The sequence below is a fragment of the Coturnix japonica genome, chromosome 19 (genome assembly GCF_054131305.1).
Source record: "Coturnix japonica strain WE chromosome 19, WE-NBRP24, whole genome shotgun sequence".
Taxonomy (NCBI): domain Eukaryota; kingdom Metazoa; phylum Chordata; class Aves; order Galliformes; family Phasianidae; genus Coturnix; species Coturnix japonica.
In genome coordinates this window covers 1,458,049-1,480,122 of record NC_140681.1, presented here as the reverse complement: position 1 = coordinate 1,480,122, position 22,074 = coordinate 1,458,049, and the positions used below count along the sequence as shown (strand labels likewise).

Genomic DNA, 22,074 nt, shown 5'->3' with positions numbered 1-22,074 from the left:
TGCCAGCATTGCTCTGGGGCACCCCATTATCACACATCACTCAGTTAACTTTATACTGAATGTAAAAGAGAAGCAACAGCTGGAGATGAAATCTAATTTTCTGAGGGAAATATGAGTGAAATAGAATGTAGCTGCTGTGTGAATTAATTTATCCTCTGTTAAGCATTTGTTAGTGCTCTGGCATGGCCTCTGTTGCATTATGATGGTAGGTGATGTGGCAGTGTTAACATAATTTCCTCCCTGTCCATTTTGGCACAGCCATGTCTGCAGTACAAAACAACACCAAGTTTTGCCACCATTGCTGCAAACTTGCAGATGTCTGAGGTAGTGAGTATTCAGAACCATGAAATGGCTTAGGTTGGAAGGGACCTTAAAGCTCATCCAGTTCCAGCCCTGCTGTGGACAAGGTTGTCACCCACCAGATTAGGCTGCCCAGGACCCAGTCCAACCTGCCCATGAATGTCTCCAGGGATTACAGTCACTTCCAGTAACTGGCTCATTTATGGGCGAATCCTTTGGCTTCTTGCAGCCATGCCTCTGGGAACTCCTGCAAGCTGCCTTCTCCATACGTTTGCAGTAAAGCTGCTTCCCACTTTCATGCTCAAAATACAAAGGTTCTCCTTGCTGTCTTCTCCCGTGGCTCTCATGCATCCTCCCAGGGACCAGGCAGATGTGGCCCCAACTCAGCAAGGAGCTGGAATGACCCCACCTTCCCCTACCATTCACAAAGTGCCCTTTGGTTCCTAAGTCACGTGTACTTATCAGAATGGTGAAGTCCCCACTTTGATCATCATGGAATATCTTCGGGACACTGGGCATGGCCAAGCTGCCTGCAATGGAAGCACCAGGCATGCAAGCTGGCTGAGTGCTTGGATGAGAGGCTACCGAACACTGGGGAGCATCCAGGGAGATTCAGGTGGATCTCTCCATGGTTCCTATGGATTCACACCAAAAATGGCACTGAGGGTTCACCTTGAGACTCTTCAAGCTGGGAAAGAGGACAAGCTGAGCCGTGAGTGCATGGCCAGCTACAGAGCAATCACGGACCAGAGATCTATAAGTGGTTGGGTGCTGATGCAAGATGGAGCTTAATGAAAACAGCATTTGTTTGCAGTTGTGACCCCAGCGGACAAAAAAGGTCCTAATCCTATTTTTAACACTGTGATTGTAAATGTGCCCTACAATCCCTACAATCTTTACAAGGAAAGAGACATTACACATAGAAAGGGTAAAAAAAACATTCAGTATAGAAGCCAAATTGATACAAGGACTGGAGAGGATGACTTACGGGCAGAGACTAAGGGAATTTAATTTGTATAACCTAGAAAGATGATGCCTGAGGGGGAACATGATAACACTATATAAATATCTAAAGGGCAGTTGTATGAAGAAGGGGAAAAAAAGTGACGCATGTACCAGCCGTGGGAGTGATGTGATGGACTGAAGAAGGGAACAGTTTCCCAAGGGAGCACAGTGGGCTGTTATAGCCTGGTGGGCAGAGAGCAGCACAGCGTGTTAGGGCTGGGAGGATTAGGAAGGAGCAGTCTGGTACAAGCAGCAAGGGAGGTGCCCATGGGATGGTGAAGGCTGCCCCGGCTGGGGATAGCAGGGTGGCATCTCCCCTGCAGACAACAGGTGACCGTGCGTGCTGAAGCTGTGTTAGCACAGAGTGCATTAGGAGTGCTTTACTTGTGGGATCAGGGCCCCCTCCTGCTCCCTTTGCTATCCATGCTATCTCAAAGGGAAGCAGGCACAGCAAAGCATCCAGATCCTCAGTGCTTTTTAGCACTGCACAGCAGAGCCTCTTCACAAAATGCTGTCATCAGGCTGAGCTCCTTCTGCCTAGCCATTAGAAGCCTCACCCAGGCAGCCTCATGTTGGGGGCTCTTTCTGGGTGTCCCTGGAGCAGATGATGCAAACACCCCATGCCTGGCTGCCTGAGAAGAACACAGCAACTGCAGTGGTCCCAAAATGGAGAAAGCAGCAAGGTACATTGATGCCTGTGTTCCTGCCCCTTTCCTCTCTCTTCCTTGCAAATGTGAGTTGCTTTTTACAATCCCATTTGCTTCTTCAAAAAACAGAAGAAAGAAAAAAGATTTTCTCTCTGCCGTTGCCATGTGAAAAACCCACACAAACAACAGGAAAAGCTGGCTACCTCTCTGCAGAACTCAGCACAGTGACTGCAGAGCAACTGTCACACAGGCAGCAGCCTAAAAAAACAGGGAGAAAAATAGATTTTTCCCTTCAGCCCTTTCAGACACATGACTTAGAGACTTATTATAGTAATAACAAGCCAAAGATTTTTCACAGGAGAGGCCAGTCTTCATGTATTTCTTCCTTACTTTGATGAAGTCCCTTCACCAATTTAAATGGGGCAGGTTCTGCTTCAGCTGCCCTTGCTAGAGCTGAACAGACACTCAGCAACAAACTTCTCTAGCATCAGGAATCTCTCAGACTTAGGTCCTTGCAGAGAGGGAAGCCCACGCCGTGGGGCAGAGCCTTGCAAGATGGTGTTCAGTTAAACCTACCATTAATTGCTCTCTACCTATTACAGCTAATTTGCTTGGCTCGAAGCCCTGAGCATTCTTTGCAAACCACTGGTTTGCCAAACAACCTGATGTGCAACACAAAAGTCGTGTGTGCTGGCAGCGCTGCCTGCCCTCCTCCTGCAAGCTGCTGGAGAACAAACAGGCGAGGCCTCACCATTCATCGCCACCCTGAGCGGAAGGGAAGCGGCCATGGCACACTACAGGAAGGCAAGAGCTCGAGTGGGGGATAAACCCTTTGGATGATGATCATTGTATTTGTTTATCTCCAGAAGACTTACAATATGAGCATGTTTTCATCTGCACATTTTCAAGTGCATCTGTAATTACCGAAGTTATGAGCTGTAGATGAATCTGAGACAGACACTCAATTGAAGCACAGTGCCCTTCAATTCCTGCCTGGCCAGCTGTGGGTTGTCATGGAGACTACCTCTGTCACCAGGCCTTCTAAATAACCCACACTGTCCAGGCCTTTCCTGTTTTGGTATGACTAGCATAGATTCATGCCAGCAGCATGGTTGGTAAATTCTGGATTTCCATCCCTAAAATCAGGAGCAGATCTATTCCAAGAACTGCTAACATAGGGCCAAGGTTGCTCTGAGCTAGACTTTTCCATCTGAGACTAAATGTGATGGTCTTTGGAAGGATCATCCCTACATCTTCCATCAGGAGAAGACCATAAACTCCTTTCCTGCTGTGCTGCCTGTTGTGCAAACATCTGTCAGGATTCCCGTGAGATGAGGGGTAGCTGGTGAAGAAAGTAGGGTGGATAGGCAGTGACTAGAAGGGATTTCAGCTCGGGAGACCCAGCAAGTCGGAAGTGCTCTGTTCATTGCTGTGGTCCTGTCTCAGGCTCCAGCCTACTTATTTTAGAATCATAGGATCATTTGAGTTGGAAGGGTTCCTTAAAGGTCATCTAGTCCAGCTCCTCTGCAATGAACGATAACACCTACAGCTCCACCAGGTGCTCAGAGCCCTGTGTCCAGCCTGACTATGAGTGTCTCTGGGGAGGAGGCATCTACCACCACTATGGGCAACCTGTGCCAATGCTTCATCACCCTTACTGTAAAAAAACTGCTTCCTTCTATCCAATTTAAATCTCTCTTTTAGTTTGAAATCATTTCTACTTTTCCTATCACAACAGATCCTGCTAAAGAGTCTGTCATCATCTTTTTTATAGTCCTCCTTTAGATACTACAAGGCTGCTCTCAGCTCTCCCCACAGCCTTCTCCTCTCCATGCTGCACAGCCTCAGCTCTCTCAGCCTGTCCTCATAGGAGTGGTGTTCTATCCCATGGATCATTTTTTTTATCAGCTTTTATCAGTAGTGGGGTTTGCTGTCACCCAAGTGCCAGCCTTGCACTTGGCTTTGTTGAACCTCACAAGGTTCTTGTGGACCAACAGCTGGAGCCTCTCTAGGGCTCACTGGTATGCCGTCCCTCAGATGTGTAAACTGCACCATTCAGCTTGGTGTCACCCACAAACTTGCTGTCAATCCCACTGCTGATGTCATTAATGAAGATATTAAAGAGCACTGGTCCCTATACTGACCCCTGAAGGACACCACTTGTCTCTAATCTCCATCTGGACATTATGACATTGAGCCTCTGGGTATGATCTTGCAACTGATTGCAACCATCAAATCTATATCTTTCTAATTTGGAGAGGATGTAGGGGACTGTGTCAAGGGCCCTACTGAAGACCAGACAGGCGACATCAGTGGCTCTTCCTTGTCCACTGATCCAATTACATCATCATAAAAGTCCACTAGGTGTGTCAGGCAGAATTTGCCCTTGGTGAAGCCTTGGCATAGTTTCCAGGAGGATCTGCTGGATCTTCCCCAGCACAGAGGTGAGGCTGACAGGTCAGTAGTTCCCTGGGTCATCCTTTCTACCCTCCTTAAGAATGGGTGTGATGTTGCCTTCTTTTCCAATCACCAGGAACTTCACCTGACCAACATGATTTTTCAAACATTATCTAGAGTGACTTGGTGACTGCATCAGCCAGTTCCCTCATGACTCTGGGTGCATCTCATCAGGACCCATAGACTTATGGTTGATCAGGTTCCTCAGGTAGTTGCAAACCTTCTATGTTACTCCACCAGTCTTCACCTTCTGAAACATTCGCTCAAGGGCTGTGTGAAGAGGAGTTGCCAGTGAGGCAGAAAAGCTGTTGAGTACTTGAACCTTCTCCTTTTCTGTTCTTTCACAGAATCACACAATCACAGTATTGCAGGTGTTGGAAGGGACCTCAAGAGATCACTGAGTCCAACCCCCCTGCTAAAGCAGGTATCCCACAATAAGTTGCTCAGGTAAGCACCCAGATGGGTCTTGAATATCTCCATAGAAGGAGACTCCACAACCCCTCTGGGCAGCCTGTTCCAGTGCTCAGTAAAGAAAATCTGCATGTTATTACAGAACTTCCTGCACTGAAGTTTTAGGCCATCACTCCTGCTACACACCACTGAGAAGAGTCTGGCCTCATCTATTTACATCCCACCTCCCTTTAGGCATTTATAAACATTTATCAAATTCCCTCTCAGTCTCCTCACTAGAGAGGGTACACCCTCTAGGACTTTCCTTTTCCAGTTTACATACGTGTTGAAGCTTTTCTTGTTCTTTACACCTCTTGCTGAGCCCAGTTCCAGTTCCAGTAAGGCCTTGGCCTTCCTGACCCAATCCAAACACAGCCGAGCAATGTCCCTATACTTCCTCCAGGTTACCTGTCCATGCTTCCTCTGTTTGTGCATTTTCTTCTTGCCCTCCAGTTTGACCAGCAGATCCCAGTTCAACTGTGCTGGTCTCTTGTCTTCCTTTTCAGACTTCCTACAGCCTGTAGCTGAAGAGCACTTGGGCCCTAAGGAAAGCTTCCTTAAAGATCTGACAGCTCTGCTCTGCTCCTTTGGACTTCAGGACAGACTCCTAGGGGGTTTTGTTGACTAACTCCCTGAAAAGATGGAAATTGGGTTTCCTAGAATTTAACACCCTGATTTTACTCTTTGCCTGTCCTATATCAGGAGTGCGAACTCCACCACTGCATGGTCACTACAGCCCATACAGCCTCCAATCCCGATGTTATCTGGCACTGAGTTAGAAGAATTTTTCGAGCTCTTGGCTATCCCATCCTTGTCATTATAACAAGAGGCAGAGTAGGGCAACTCTCGAGGGCATTGGTTCTCCCTGGCTCATGGTGCTCTTTCACATGGGGTGCAAACAGTGTCATCACAATCCCAATGACAACAGGTCTGGGAGGCCATGTGTGGGTAGGGTTGGCTGCATGCATGCATCTCTCAAAGGGACGTAGTTGGGGTCAGCACAGGTGGCATTTGTAATGTCTCTTGAGAGCAGCAGCCCCACAAGGCAGGGGATGCCTGGTGCTCTGCAGCCAGGGCAGCAGCCTTTCCCTAGCCACTGACTTGGGGCATGAATACCAGTCAGCCTCAGCCGTCCCCACTTCCTGCACTGGTTCCTGCTGGCCCTTCTGCACTGGCTTGCAGTAGCACTGCCATGCTCACTTTGCTCACAGCCTCCGAAGGCCTGGTGCAGGAGGGGCTGTGAGGTAGCGCACACTGTGTTCTGCTGAACAGCAGCCTCAGGCTGGCTCTATTTCCAGCACTCAGGGAAGGGGGAGAGCATTTCAATCCCTGGGCAAGGCAGAGAATTTATAGCCTAATGCTAAAAAGAACAACAGCGACAACAGAGAGACACCAGGGCAAGTTTCACTCTTCATTTAATCCTAATGGATCTATTGTAGAAAAGCAGTGGCTAGCACAAGCTCTGAACACATGTACATTTCCCCAGGCCACCCTCAGACACCATACCATCCAGGACTACACAGAATCACAGGCTGTTTTTTTATTGAAGGCACCCGGAGGTCCTCTGGTCCAAGCCCTTCCCCAGCAGGGCCACCCAGAGCAGGATGCACAGGACGTGGCACTTGCTGTCCTTCCTGCTCAGCCTGAGCAGGACTCCAGGGGAACAGCTGCTGCCATGCTTCCGTGGGGCCCATGGTGCCAGTGAGGGGACCAGCCCTCTCTCTTTGCCCAAGGAGTAAGCCCATGGACCTCCCCTCCCACCAGGCTCCTCAGCTCCCACTGGGGACAGAAAGCCACAGGAAGAGGTGCAGCTGAGACTGGAGCACACATGAGCTCACACCCCACTGCCAAAATGAACCTGCACCCATTTGGCATGCTTCCTTGAGGTCCATAGAATCACAGAATCACAAGGTTGGAAAGGGCCTACAAGATCATGTAGTCCAACTGTCCTCCCTTTTCCATATCAACAGAAAAACCACTAACCCATATCTCTAGCTCCTCATCCAGATGCCTCCTGAACACTGCCAGGGATGGTGACTCCACCACCTCCCTGGGCAGCCATTCCAGTGCCTGACCACTCTCTGAGAGAAAAAGTTCCTTCATATGTCCAGCCTAAACCTCATCTGATACAACTTGTGGCCATTTCCTCGGGTCCTGTTTGTTGTCTGGGAGAAGAGGCCAAGCTCCTCCTCATCACAACTGTCACCACTGTAGTAAAGGTGAGACAATTCCAAGCACCCTGCTGTTGAATAGATCTACCTTACCACCACCATGTGTCAGTGGTGGTGGTGCCAGTGGCAGTGACAGAAATGCATCACCTCTGACTGCAGAAGACAGACACTGGAAATAAGGAAGGGCAAAGGCAGCCAGAGGAGCCCTTCCAGGGGGACAAAGATGCAGACCAAATCCCTTCTGCAGGCAGTGTGCATTACAGGACAGGGCTCTGCCCACGTATCTCCCTGTCAGGAAATTTAAAACATGTTCTCAAGCCCTTGAGACTGTCCTGTCGCACAGCTCAGACAACAGACAGCTTTGGTGTGCATGGCTGAGGCCAGTGTGATGCTCACCTGGCTGAAACAGCTTGGAGAACACAAAGCTGGCCAAGAGCAGAATCTTCCCCATTCCAGCCCACGCAAGCTTTGGCTCAGTAGCACTGGTTACATATCTCCTGGAGTACTCTGACCCGAACACATCAAGGGTACTGGCAGAGGAATGCTGGCCCCCATCCAGGGGTCAGCAGAGACTGCTTTTATATCCTGAGCTTTGGCCAGTGCCACTGTCACTTCATATCACTGCAGAGCAAACAGGGTCAAGGAGAGAGCCCAGTGAAAAACATCCTGTATGTTTGCCCTACCACAGCCCAGCACAGTGCGGAACAGGGGTATAGCTCATCCCCACAGTCCTTCATTGCTCAGTCTGGGCAGAAGGAAACATCAAGCCTCACTTCCTACCTGATGCCTGCTGAGACCTGACCATTTTGTACCTTTCTTCACTTCATTCCTTTCATGGCTCAAGGACCCTCTGTCAGTTGAGCGCTAATCAAAACATATGCTGGCCCTTTCTGTCCCCAGACCCCGCCCAGATTGTGCAATTGAGCATGAAAAGGGGAGTGGTGAATGCAGGCAGACATTTACAGAGCTGTGGCCAGGACGGTCTATTTGAACATCTAATTAGATGAAAGCAAACCTCCCAAATGGCAAAGCTGCAGCCCTGTCACCATCCTCCCAAGACATCGGTCCATGCCAGGATTGCTGTCTGATTCTGATCTACATAATTTGCCATAATCTTTAGAACTGACTCAAGCAATGAGGTTCACTGCACAGCTCACAGGATTTAATCCACCACTCCAGCGGTGCTAACAAAGCTAATGGCATAGGCAAAGAAGGAACACATGTATAACTAGGAGGCAGAGAAAAAACATTAATTCGACCATATGCTTTTAACTCTACTCTTCCACCCTCACCCCAGTGTACTTTTGCAGCACTGGTGGACAGTAAACCTGGCTGTAAGAAAAAGCAAGGGAGGAACAATGTCCTCACACCTATGTGCACCATCAGCCCACAGAGCTGAGGGCAGAGCAGAGGTTTGCTAAGGCCAGAGAGATCAAGGGGACAACTGAATGGGGATTTTGCACAAGGGGAGGGAACAGCTCCTGGCTGAAGACTTGGCTCTTGCTCTCCTTTGAAGATATAGCCCAACTATGTGAACTTGAGATGCCTTGTATGCAGTGTTCTCAGTAGCACCCATGTAGCACTGACCCTTATTTTCACCACTGGTGATGTTGTGAGCTGTGTATCCCAGCCCACAGGCACAGGCTCCCTTGTGAGAAGCAGCTGGAATTCACCTCACCCACAGCTGAGCCCAAACAGCTGCAAGCAAGAAAAAAAAAAAGAGCAGGACATAAAGAACAAAGCTCACCTGGCCTGGAGAGAGCAGGGATGTGTCTGCAGGATGGGAAGAGGTCCCCATAAGGAGAGAGCTCCAAGCTGGGGGTTTGCTCTGCATGCAGCCAGGAGACAACCAAGGCAGAGATGCTGATTCTAGTGGCTGTAGGCACTGTTTTCCCAAAACAGGACTGTGCTGCCAATGCTGACCTCTTTCCTGGAGATGGAGCTTGTTCCCTTTGCCCATGAAGCCTGGCTAGTGCTTGCCCAGTCCTGGTGGCAGGAAGCAACCCCTGACACTGCTGTATGTAGTGTCAGTATGGAAAGGTGCTTTGCAGAGGCAAAGGCATTCAGAGCCCAAATTAGCCGCACTGGGCTCAATCTGAGATTCTGACAGCAGATGCCAAATTTATTTCCAAGCGCACACTAGAAATGTCACCGGGCTGGTCGGAAGGAATTGGGTACATGCTCCCTTTTAAATAGAACCAAACATATGGGAGGAGGATGATTAGATTGCTTCCAAGCTGCCAAATTTCTTTGCTGCAGCTAAAAATCTTCCCCAAAATGTCCCAGCCCACAGTGTTTCTGAGCACTGAAGCCTGTACCGAGACTTTTCCATTGACAGTTGTGCTACAAGAAAGAAATCACCTCCTGCCAGTGAGGTCCCAGGTGGTCTCAGCTCTCAAAAGGCTTGCGGTCTCTTGCCTCTCCTTGCAAACCAGAGCAACTCTAACCCAGGAGAGCGACAGAGTTTGCTTATCTCTTTTGCTCCAGTGAAAAGCAGCACTGATCTCAGACCTCCCATAGCACAGATTTCCCTCCCATAGCACCTGCCTGTCCATGGCAGAGCCTCTCAAGGAGAAGCCATGTCTCTCTGTGCTGGCCCCCACATCCTTGCAGCTCTTGGCAGGGGTTTTCAGCTTCCCTCTTCCCAGTGCTCCAGCTGCTTGGACCACAAGGGATCCAGGGCCACATCCTGACTCTCCCAGGCAAAGGCACAGTGTTACTGCTTGGGGATGGGCTTCCCAGAGCCCAGAGGTGGCATTCAGACCCTGCAGATTCACACCCTGCCAGATGAGGTGAAAACCAGGCTGAGGGGAGAGGGTGGGTTGGGTGCTGTGGCTCATAAGTCAGCAGTGGAGTAGAGATGCCTCTCCCATGTGGGCTCATGGGCACTTTGAGCCAAGCAACAGCGGTGTGCTACCTGCAGTTGATCACCAGGTTCCCCTCAGTTTTGGGTGAAGTGATATAAGACACCATGTCCACTTTTCCAGGATGGAAGCAGGATCTGCAGTGCAAAGAGTAAAGAAGTGACAGTGTTCTGTCCATTATCACAGTCCCAGTGATGGGATGATCTTGGGATCCTTGCCCAACTGAGACTGAAAAGCACACAGATAACATTCCAGTGCCTTGCAGGGAGCTTCCTTCTCTCTACAGATAACACTGAAGGGGATATATGGTCAGCAATGGCTTTCCAGGTCTGGAGCTGAGGCCCTGTCACACCCAGCCTGCTTGAAATTCTGCCAGTCCAGAATGGTGGACAGTCATGAACAAGCACACACTGATCCTTCAAAACCTTCAAAACAGCTTCCACCAGCTGTCCTCATTTTCCCAGCAAGAAGGGCTCAGACCTGAGAGAACCAGGAGTGGAATCCCTGTTTCTGGTGCTGAACTAACCTATAGTCCTTCCAGGCTCCCTCTCCAGTGTCCCATTACCAAAGGATCCCCTTACTTCCCCTGCTAACACACTGATCTGCTGGATCACAGACATGAAATTTATGGTCTTTTATCTTCTTTTATCCCCTCTATAGCATTTTTCATGCCCAAGACTCCAAGGAAAGCACAGGGTGTAGCCAGAAATACTGTCTCTGTTCAGGAGACTGGGAAAATAAGGCATGTTGCAAGGAAGTAGCAGGCCCTAAACCTGAGGGCATCATCTCCATAGTCCGCAGGCAAAACCCTAGCCTCCAAGGCACACTATGTCAGAAGGCTGCAGCAGGGCTGTCATAAGTCCACCTGCAGTTTCTAGAGCCACAAAACAACCGAGAAATTGCTGTAAAGTGTCCAAGCCTGGAGGGTATGGGCAGGAGGACTGTTGAGCCCAAGCAGTAAAAGCAAAGTGGTGCAGCTGCTCCCAGCTCCGCTCAGCCCACATGCTGCTGAGTGGCAGGTGGGAGTTTTTTCTCTGCATTGCAAATCCCTGCTTATTTAAGTGCTGCAGAAACAACCACAATGGAGAGCAAAGCGGTCTGGGACATCACCGGCACTTTCTCCTGCCCAAGTCAGGTTCTTGGAGTGGCCCCAGGAAGGCCTGGCTTTATATATAAGGGTAAAGGTTCCCTAGAAGATAGCCTGGCTATGAACAGGAGCTGCCTATTCCCATTTTCCCATCCTTGTCTCTGGTACTGATTGCCCTGGCTGAGCTCTTTCTTCAAACCTGGAAGGGAGGAGAAGACAGAGGGAGGAAGGCTTCTGGGTCTGCAGAGGCTGGCTGGCAGCAGAATAAGAGCTATGAGAAATTGTGGGAGTTACATGGCCAAGTGCTCATGGCGCATGGCTGCAACCCTTTGGCAGCCTGGCTTAGGCCTGGGGAAAGGTGAAGCCACACGGATGCACAGATGATATGCAGCCCCTCTGCAAGAGCAGCTGGAGGTCCCAGGCTGGGAGAAAGTTGGACTGGGGACCAGCTTTCCTTTCTGTCCTTCTGGCATGTGAAGTTGGGCCAGCTGCTCATTTCCACCCAGTGTGAATGCCAGGCCTAAGCCCCAGAGTTGTGGGTACCACTCCCCCAGTGAAGTGATTGTATGCTCCAAACTGTAGAGGTTTACAGAGGATATTAGAGAACAGACCCACAGTCCTTACCCAGAAATGCATGGAAGTGATCATTACCAACAGCCACTTTCAAAAGCAAGTTTTCAGGCTGGGCTTATAGCACTACCTGTCGATGAATCTTTAGGGAATCCACAGCAAAAAAGTAAAAATATAAAAAATCCCTGCACTGGCTGCTGCTGGTTCCCTCATTGCCTAGTTTTGGGAAGCCAGCTTACTCCATTTATGCCACCAATATCCAAGTGGAGAGAAGCTGGTTTTGTACTTCTTAACACAGGTGCTGAGGGACCGAGAGCCTGGAAATTCAGGGAAAAGTGTCTGCAGACTCTTTGCAGGTGAGAAGCCTTTGGGGATTCAGCAGCACTACGCAACTTAGACTCAGTAAATGTGCTGGTGCCTTTCTACACAGCGACCATTTGGACCACAGACCTTCTAATGAGGAAGGATGAGGTCCTGGATTTTGTGCACCAAGGCTTCTGAGAAGAAGCACAGCCAGGATGTGCAGGTACAGGATGTGCCCAAGCCAGGTCTGCAGATCTGTCTGTCCACTCCCATTCCCTCTCACCACAGCCAGATGCCTCTTCACCTCTCAGAATTTAGTTTGTCTTTATAAAACAAACCACTCACCCATACACCTGTCTGCAAGTCCGTCTGTCTTTTTGCATTTTTTTCTCTGCACACATCTCAAATTGATTAGCTGTCTAGACTGCTGTTTATCAAGCAAGACAGCCCAGAATTATTGGGATCCTCACATAGTAGCTCCAGGAAGTGCCTGTGTTTTTCTTTAAAAAGAAGAAAGCGTGCTCTACTTCTGGTCCAAGCAGAAGCTGGGATGTGCAGAGGTGTGGACTCAGCACTGCTGGAGAACACCAACACCACATCGATCACACATGGTCTGTGGCAGTGGTTTTAGAATCCCAGCACTGCTGGTACAGAAGGCCCCCCCAGCCCCACCCCTGCCATGGGCTGGCTGCCCCTCAGCTTGAGATGGCCAGGGCCCAGCCGTGGCCTTGGGCACCTGCAGGGATGGGGCACCCACAGCTCTGAACAGCAGTGTTGGGGCTACACCACCTCTGGGTAAAGAACTTCCTCCTCACATATGGCCTAAATCTCCCCTTTTTTAGTTTAAAGCCATTCTCCCTTATCCTGTCACCATCTGCCTGTGTAAACAGTCAGTCACCAAGCTTTGCTTTTACACAGTCTTTAAGCTAGCAAGTTCCCAGAAGGAGTCTCCACCAGTGGCCTTCAAAGTACAAAAAACAAAATAATCTCAAAGACTCTTAACATATAAATGTAGAAGCTGACTTTCCAGGCAGCCCAAACCTCTCCCTCCGAAAGGACCCACATCAAGCTTGAGTCTGCTGTCTTAGCACCCCCAGATACAAAGGGAGAGCAAGGAGTGATGCGTGAAATTACCCAGAACAGACAGCAACCGTCCCAGGGGCCTCTGTGCACACACACACACGAGGCAGCGAAGGGATGGAGGTTTGTAAAGCAATACTTCTCCCTTTCAATTAATGCGAGTCATTTTTTTCTCACAATCAAGAAGCAGCAGAAGGGTCACTGCAGTGCAGTGCATGTCCCCAGTTCAAAATTCCCCGCAGGGAAACTCAGATGTAGAGTGAGAAAAAAGCCATAGTGAGACAAGGCAAGGCAAAAGCCTGAACATCTGCATCTTCTGGTACTTTCTGAAAGAACTATAAAAGCAGAAGACTCCTTTCTAAAGAAATGGTACGTGAACAACCTGAGCAGAAATTGCAAGAAAGTCCTTGCTTACGACATCCATGAGGAAAGTCCAGCAGAAGGATCCAGCTGCTCCCAGGCTGGTGCAGTGAGGGGTTTGGCCTCTTTGGCAGAGAGAACAGAGGGAGAAGAGCAGCTCCAGGTCCAGCTCTGTGACACCAACTCCAGGGGGAGGCACACAAAGTGAGCTGAGCTGGCAGTGGGCACACAGATCTGTCTCTTGCACAAGTAGAGGAACAAACAGGAACTGCAAACCCAGCCAGGACTGGCTTCATGGGGACACTCGTGTGCCAGGGAGATGTGCAAGGAGAGCTGGGCTTCTGTTTCCACTGCCACACAGCATGTGAGGACAGAGGCACCCAGAGGTGGCTGTACCAACAGAGCACTGCATGCCACTGCTGTGTGCCTCTGCCATGTGTCCTTCCCTGTGGGAAGGGCAGCTCTAGCAACAAAGAAATGCTGATTGCTCCTTCCTTCTGAGCACCACCAAACCACCACCTTTAGTGCACAGCTTCTTCTTGACCACACTATAAAGTGTGAAGGAAGCTGATCCAGCAGTGCTCACAATCAGGCTGTCCCAAGATCACTGTTGCATCCAGCAGTCCGTAATGCTCTGCATGTGTCCTGCCTGTTCCATGGAGCCAGGGATCAGGCTGTATGACAGGAGCTGGGAATGGCTCTGAGCCATCCAGCAATGCCTTGTGTCCTTGCTGAGCAAGCAAGTGCAGGAGGTGTAGAGCATTTGTGCAGGCTCTTGGTAAGGGAAAATGCCAGCACAGTAAACATCTTTCAGTCACACAGGCAGGGCAAGAGCACATCCCATGCACACATCCTTGGCCCTGACCCTAGAGCAAAACTCCGGGGCTTCCACCCTCTCTCATGCCCAGGTCAGAGAGGAGGAGATGGGCCTGTCTCTGATAATGATGCTTCTTCTCCAGCCCACCAGGCAGGACTGCAGTGACCTGTGAATGGGGGTCCCAGCTGACAAACCCTCCTTCAGCAGTGCTGTATGTTGGACAGCCTGTCACCTGGCCTTCACCTCCAGCAGCTCCCAGCAGTGCTTTGACACCAGTCATCTGCCTTCCAGTTCCTGAGGAACCACAGCAAGCCAGCAACCTCCTGGAAGAAACATTACTTTCAGTGCTGCTCCTTAGTGCCAGAGCAATAGGACGGTCTGGAGCCAGGAGATGGGCTGGATGTATACGGACTTTTTAAATCCCTCTCCTCCCAGTACTGAGGAGGGATAAAAAGAAGGAAAAAAAATAGCAAAATAAAGCAAACCCGACAACTCCAGTTTCTACTTTAATGAATAAATGAAATGCATCCCAAGAGGTAATTAAGTGCTTTGAACAAAACATGTGTCACCTACGTAAATAAAAGAGAACCCAGGGAGAAATCAAGCAACAGCAATTAAGGGAAAAGAGGTAGATGGGTGATTAGCAGGGGTTTGGAAGCAGGAAAGGCCCTGCTCCTATTGTTCAGTACTCTTCCTGCCAGGAACCAGGGCTGGTGCTGCCACTGTCTCATGGCAGAGGGGCAGTCCCAGCTATGTGCGCAGTGTGGAGGACTCCCAATGCCTAGAGGCAACCCCAGAGCTTTCTCCTACCTTGAGGATGTCATTCTTGCCCCCTGACCCACCTGCCCCTGTGACCTACAAGAACCGTGACTATTTGCTCTCAGGTCTCTGCTGTGGACTTGCCTTTCTCACCTCCTTCATGTTCCCCTGGCAATTCAGAGTATCACAGAATAGTCTGGAAGGGACCTCTGGAGCTCCCACAGCCCCAAGCCCTAAAGCAGGTTCCCCAGAGCAGGTAGTGCAGGACAGAGGCCAGGTGGGTTTGGATATCTCCAGAAGGGACTCCAGCACCTCTCTGCACAGCCTGTGCCAGGGCTCAGGCACCCTCACTATAGGGAAATTCTTCCTCATGTTCAGATGGAACACACACCATTCTGTGCCCATTGCCCCTCATTCTGTCACTGTATCCCAACGAAAAGAGCCTGGCCCCATCCAGTTGATTCCCACCATTAAATATTTATAAGTATTGATAAGATCCCCATTGCTGTGTCTCAGTCATCACCACGTGCTTGCCTTGTTGGATGGGTTTTGTTTGCGCATGTGCTATGCAGTAGGAATTTTACAGATGGTCTTTTTTGCTGTACAGAAGGGAATAAGGTTGTGCATGACCTGCTCCACATCCCAGCACAGCAGCCAGACTGGGTGCACAACCCATCCCTCAGGTAAATATGCCCACCCTCACCCTCAAAACTTCCTGAGGTCTCTGTATTGCCAGTCAAAAACCTGATATCAAACAGAAATCTCCAACGTATCTGCAATTTAGGCCTGTGGAAAATTGCATGCTTCTTCTTTCTGAATGATCCCAGAAGGCTACAAAGACACTACTTTATTGGCCTAGATGATGGGCAAAAAGATCTGCTATCGTGATGACCACTGGATTTTATGACCATCTTCCTTTGGGAGATCAAATTAAGACCCTTTGGATACTGAGCTGCTGCTGGAGCTGGTGTCACACCCCAGGACGCAGCAGCAGATTGATCCTGATGCAGAGGAGGCAGGTGATTAATCCTCCATAGGTCTGCCCTGCCTTTTTACTATTTCTCAAGTGTCTGCTACTTTCAGAATAAGTTCCTTCCCAATGGACCTTAGCAGCTGCAAAAACATTCCTTGAATCCAGAGCCCTGTCCTTGGCACAAGTTCATCTTTCTCCTTAGGGGAGAAATATAGGCTTTCCTGCAGAGAGGGCTGCAGAATTGGACGATCTCGCTCAGAAAATGTGAAATGGCATCCAGCTTTGCAGCACTGCACAGATGTGCAGAGCACGTTCCACGTGTCAAGGCAGTGCTTGGAGGCAGCCACAGTCTTTCCTTTCAGCAGCTTCCTTCTCTGCCCAGAGCAGATTCCATAGCAGCTCTCCTTGCTCCAGCACACCAGAGTCCTTGAGCCACCCCGTGCTCAGGCCATCTGTTTCCCCTGGCCACTGAGGCCACACCATCACCTTGCACGTCAGATCACACCCATGTGCCCCCTTACCCTGTCAGCAGCAACCTTCCTCCATCCCTGCCGCCTTGTGCCCAGGCTCTCCTCTTTCCTCATAGGGCAACAGCAACACGAGCAAAGAGAACTCCACAGCTTCCCCAGACCCACAAGCTCCTCTTGCCTTTCACCCCAAGGCCATTCTGCGGAATGAGACCGTGACCCCAGGGTTCTGCACTGCCCATGGTTCCCAGAGCACTCACAGTCTGAATGCTACTCTCCGAGGTGCTTCTTCTGCCAGGACACTGCTGTCAGGCGTGAGCTGGGGGATGGTGCTGGTCCATGCACTGGCTGTGGGGCTGGAAGAGCTGGGTGGCAGCTGTGAGACCGTGCCCACCACTCGCCTTGGGCTGAGGAAGGTAAAAACAAGACTGGAGTTATCCCCTGTCCTTTCTCCATTGCAAGAGAATTATCCTCCCCCCTTTCCCACACCCTGGGTCTTTTCAGGCCCACAAAGTGAGGGAGGCACCCAGCTAAGACACTCCTGCTCCACAGCAATCAGACCAAAGATGCATCACCACTTTTCAGGTTCAATACACACTTACAGCCAGACACTCATCTCCATCCCTTCCCAGCTCCCCGTGTGCCCCTGCCTTTCCTGGGAGCACACTCAGTAGTCAGGACCCAAAGGTCACTCAGGGTTGGGCTGGGAGAGCGCTCACAGGATGCTCCCCAAAGCAGAGGAAGAGGCAGAGGCAAGGAAGCAACTTGGCGGGTATGAGAGTCCATCTCTGACTTCTCCAGCCTCATTCCAAGCATGGCCATGAGCTCACTGAGAGAGAGCAGCCCACCATGGCAGTCCTGCCATCGAGGTCAAATTCTCAGATGTTACCCAAGCCCTTGTTCTGAGGTGTGAACCCTCCAGGTTTTACTGAAACAGACAGTACCATTCCCCTGACTCCAGGGTCTCCATGGCTGCCAGAGACCAAAGATTGGGCTTCAGCTTTATCAGAGTGCCTGAGAACATCAACAGACTCCATAATCCTGCTCCAAAGCAACCCTTCTTCCTTTAAGGCTGCTGGTGTGCTCAGACATTTCAAAACCGTCTACAGGAGAGATGAAGTTCAAGCCATGAAAACAGCCACATGTGCCATCAAGCCAAAGAGCAGAGCACCTTCCTGCTGCTTTCTGTCAGCCCAGCTCACTGTACCAGTGACATGCACATCTGTCCTCCCCATGCACTTTGAAAAGAGCAGCTTACACTCTGATCGGATTAGTGCAAGAAAACTGCATTGCATTAAACCCAAGGAGGGGACTGACTGCCCAGGCTTTAATCTGAGGGAAGCCTTCAAGATAAGAGCATTAATAAGAAGAGATAAAGCAGCCTTGGTGCAGAAATGATACAAACTGGTCCCTTGTTTGGGAAGTAGCACAGCAGAACTAACTGTGGGGTTCCCCTGGCACCTAAGAGCAACTCAACATGCAAGATCTGTCTCCCTGTGCCTGCAGCCCCCTCAGTGCATGAGATGAGCACTACAAAGGGCAGGGCACAGGAGAGAGGGCTGCTCCCTAGAGCTCCTATTTCATGCCAGGATCCTGACGTGCCAAGTGGGAAGAACTCTGCCCACAGTCCCTCATTCCAGAAAGGGGATCTCACACCTCTCAGCACTGACTCCACTTCAGCTCCAAGCTTGGACTGGATTCCCTCCTCTGGAAAGTCCTTTTTCTTCCTTCTCCTCCTTCAGAGGAATTCATATCCAGAGTCACCATCACCTGAGTGACTTCCAAACACCAGCACATGTCCTGTGGACCAGATAGGACCTTGACAGCTGCTACAGCAGAACACACAAGCTATTTACTCTCCACCTTGCTCCTCCTTTGGTAAAAGCCAAGCAGCTTTTCTTCCTTTAGCTTTGAAACATAATCCTGCATCTGCATCAGTTCAGCAAGAAGGAATAAAAAACAGCAGCCTGTATTAAGGCAGAGGTGGGCGATTAGCTCCCAGAGCTCTGCAGGACACACGTCATGGTGACATGGGACATGGTCAGCAGTGGATCTGCAGGGTAGATCCCCCCCTTGTGCCAGGGCAACCCAGATGGCACCCGGGGCTGACACCCATGGGGCAGAGGGGTCCTCCTGCCACAGGTTTTTGTAAACTTCACTGGAGTTTGTGAAGCTCCAGCTGAGTGCACAGCTTCACCGTGTTCCTGCGATGAGCAGAACCAGCCCTGCAGCTTGGTATAAGTAATTGAGGAAAGAACATTTGTAAGGCAGGAGACAGCTGGATTTAAAAGGTGAAGCCCAAAAAGCAAATGAAAAGAGAATCATCAGTGATGGATGGGAAAGCAGTACCCAAGTCCAGCACTTTCCTGAATGTACTCTTGAACAGCAGTGAGACAAGGAGAGCTGAGGTCAAACACTGACAAAGCCTGGGCAACCACAGGCATTTGCAGGATCTATTGCAGCTTGGGAGGCACAGCTAGCTGCTGAGCTCCACATTACCCAGCCCTGATGAAAGACCCTGCAACTAGCACTGATCTTGCAGCCCACACCTCGTCCTCTTATCACTGGTCAGGGTGCCTTCAGGTGCTGTACTTATGCAGGTCTGCTCCATGTGCAGCTGAGCAGCACTGGGGTCTTTGGAGTCAGTGAGCTGTCTGCCCAGCACAGCCCCTCTTGTGTATCTCCTCCTGTGAGGAGCCACGTCTTGGCCCTGCCTCCCCAAAGCAGAAATCCACAAACATCTGGCATGTGCTTCTTGAGGGCATTCAGAGAGGCTGCACCACAGCACACTACAGAGGTCATTACTGCAGTTTGCTTTGCTAACTGCTGCTGATCTGCTAGCAGCAATTCCCCTTTTTGGGAAGGGGAGAGAAAGACATTTGAATGAAAAACAAAACCCCAACCAATTCAGTTCATAAGTCAGGAGAGAATTCGGAGCTCCTCTCCTTGCTTCAGGAGCCAGCAAAAATGGGCCACCCCTGCAGAAAGGAACTGTGATCAGCAGGAGGACTGGTTGGGAGCCTTGAAATCCCACCATGGTGGGGGGGAGTGGAGCTGCTGCCCAGTGGCTGCAGCAGGCTGACAGACTCGCTAAGCACAGAGCAGAGGGCTCTTGCCACAGTGGTATGGACAGGAAGGCCACAGGAAGGTGACGGCTCCATCTCCAGCAGCATCCCTCTCCTGTCACTTCACACATCCTTGCTTCACCACCACAGTTATTTGCGCCCAGGTCATCAGGAACTGCAAACTGCTCCAGCATCCTCCCCATCAAGCATCCAGCCGCCTCCACTCCACCTCTGCAGCCTTCCAGCACAGCCCAGGGACAAGTGTCCCCACATTCCACTTCTGCTTTTGCCAGGACCAAGTTAGTGCCCAAGAGATTTCAATTCTTGTTCTCTCAGTACCAAGCACTAAGCAGAGTACTGCTGTCCCAGCTGCTTCCCAAGGCATTTAATTCCCCACCAATTCTATAGGCCAGCTGGGACTGTGAGCAGATGTGACTGTACTATCCCAAGCAGGCCACCTGCTACAGTGCAAAGCATAGATCTGCCTTGCAGTCTTGGTCTTCTTCAAAAGCCAGTTTGTTCCAGTGTTCTGGACAACCTAAAGTATCTGTAGGCCCCTGAGGGGGTCTCAAACCCAGAAGCATTTTCCAGCAAGGAAGGGGGTTCCCAGAGAAGCTCAAGAAGACAAATTCAACCCAGCCCCATCGCATCCCAATAGCTGGAGGTCAGTGGCACAAGGCTGTTCCACCACTGTACAGAGACGGATGGTACAGCCCTGCTCCCACCACTACATGTCTAGTAAAAAGTCCCTCCCCAGTACATTGCATGAAACCCACATCAAGGCACCGTGATGTACAGAGGGGTAACAGCTTGCCCAAGAGATCACAACTGGGGACCAACAGAAGACTCAGGAGTGGAGTTTGTGTCTCCCAGCTCCCAGAATCTTAACCTCTTTATTCAGCATACGATCAGGTTGGGACCCAGAGCAGACCCAAAGGCATCCAGCTCAGAGGGATGAGAGTTCTGATTAAGAATGTGCTCAATCTGTGCAGCACTATTCCCTGAAAAACACTCTGGTTCATCATCAGCACATTCTGGGCAGCAGGATGTACTGAACAGAGAACTACCAGACCACGATCCAGCCAACAAGCAGAGCTGCCGGGACCACAACGGCCAGGAGCTACACCCTGAGAGTAGCTGATATCTGCCAAAAAGGACTAAAAATTCATGCTGGAATAATAATGCTGAAGCTCAGTCCTCCAGCATGCAAATCCTGCAGGACCTGCACAGCAGGACACTCGTTCTGATGCAGCCAGTGCCTCCATTTTCAGGCAGATCTCCATGAGCCCACTGAGGAGATAAACTCATTCATCATCCCTAATCACAGGGAAACAGGAGCCCCCCACTCAGAGACAAAACCCATTAGAGATTTAAGTAATGAGAAGGTTGAGGCACAAGCAGCTCTCACTGTGCTTGGAGGAGCAATGCGGGTCAGGCACCTCCAAACTTAAGGAGCAAAATGCATGGGAATACCCAAGGTGAGACAGATCAGAGTTTGTTATAACACCGCACATACGAGGTCTCCAGGGAGAGGCACCACTGCTCCCTTCAGGGGCCTGGCTGGATCTGGGGGTTAATGAGCTTGAAAGGACAGAGGAGATGTACTTCAGCAATACTTGAACTCCAGAGGTACTTCAGCATCACACTGCAAAGTAAACACCCCATCAAATGTTCATCTGGCAGCTGTACTATAGTGCACAGGTTCATCCATTTCTGTTTCCAGCACACTCCTTCGAAATCAGGAGTAATTGTTTGCACCGCTGAGATTTATGATGGAAGCATCCAGCAAATCCTCACCCCTGTTAAACACCAACAGGAGGTGAGCAGTCCTGGAATCCCCATCCCACGCTGCCTGGGGGCTGCAACAGTGCCCTGGGCCCATGGCCAGGGAGTCTAGGGTGAGCAAAGCAACAGGGCAGCCAAAGGGGGAAATGAAAGGCATGAGCCATGTCTCCTCCTTCTCCCCAGCACGCAACTCTGAGTGCTGGAGAGAAAATCCCTATGTACCAGGCATAGATCTGTCCCCCAGCTCACACCCCATCGCCCGCAGCCCCCCAGGCCATGGCCAGGATCTCTACTGGGCCAGGGCTGCACGTGCTGGTGTGGGGAAGATGTGGCTGAGGGGGCTGCTGCGAAGCAGCTGCTGTGAGCTTTTGCTGCAGGGCACTACCATGGCTTGCCCAACTTGCCAGGCTGTTTCCTCCATCTGCTGAACCCAGCACGTTTATTTTTGTGTTTCCAAGTTTGATCAGATCGACTCTTCCACTTTCCCCTAATGAGTGCACTGAGCTGAAACAAACACAATCTGTCCACGGAGGACTGGGGAAGGATATCTGGGGGCACTGCAGAGGCCCCATGGGGAGACCAGGCTACCCTGGTGCAGGAGCAAGATGCTGTTCTGGCAGCTTACACAACCCGAGCTCTCCTCCCTTGACCACCTGCACAGCCTCCCCATCTACCTCGAGTCCAAAAATCCAAGGGTGAGGTCTCTATGGAGACAACTTCCTCCTCTGCTCTGATCTGCTCATCTCCCTGTGGCTTCACTTCTTTCCTTGCCCACTGTCCATGTGCATGGAGCATCTTTCCAGCTGACTGACCTGCAGCATTGCGGGTATGAGCCACAGGGCAGCAGACATCTGCTCTGGCTCTCAGAGATGACCTTGGCCACCCCAAGGACAGTGGGAGCCTGTTCACCCCCC

At 50.6% G+C, this 22,074-nt stretch overlaps 1 protein-coding gene across 13 annotated transcripts in view; it reads right to left on the bottom strand.

The window, feature by feature from the left end:
• Positions 1–22,074, bottom strand: part of DLGAP4 (DLG associated protein 4) — a 146,454-nt gene that overhangs the window by 108,685 nt on the left and 15,695 nt on the right. For 9 of the 13 annotated variants that reach the window (XR_014935867.1, XR_014935869.1, XR_014935870.1 and 6 more), the window contains exon 2: positions 16,571–16,717. The exons of 1 other annotated variant lie outside the window; for it this stretch is intronic. The gene's annotated coding sequence lies outside the window, so the exon portion shown is untranslated. Of the gene's footprint in view, positions 1–16,364; positions 16,718–22,074 lie in introns of all 13 variants that reach the window. 3 more of the 13 variants (XR_014935868.1, XM_085519907.1, XM_015881237.3) reach the window with 1 other exon arrangement.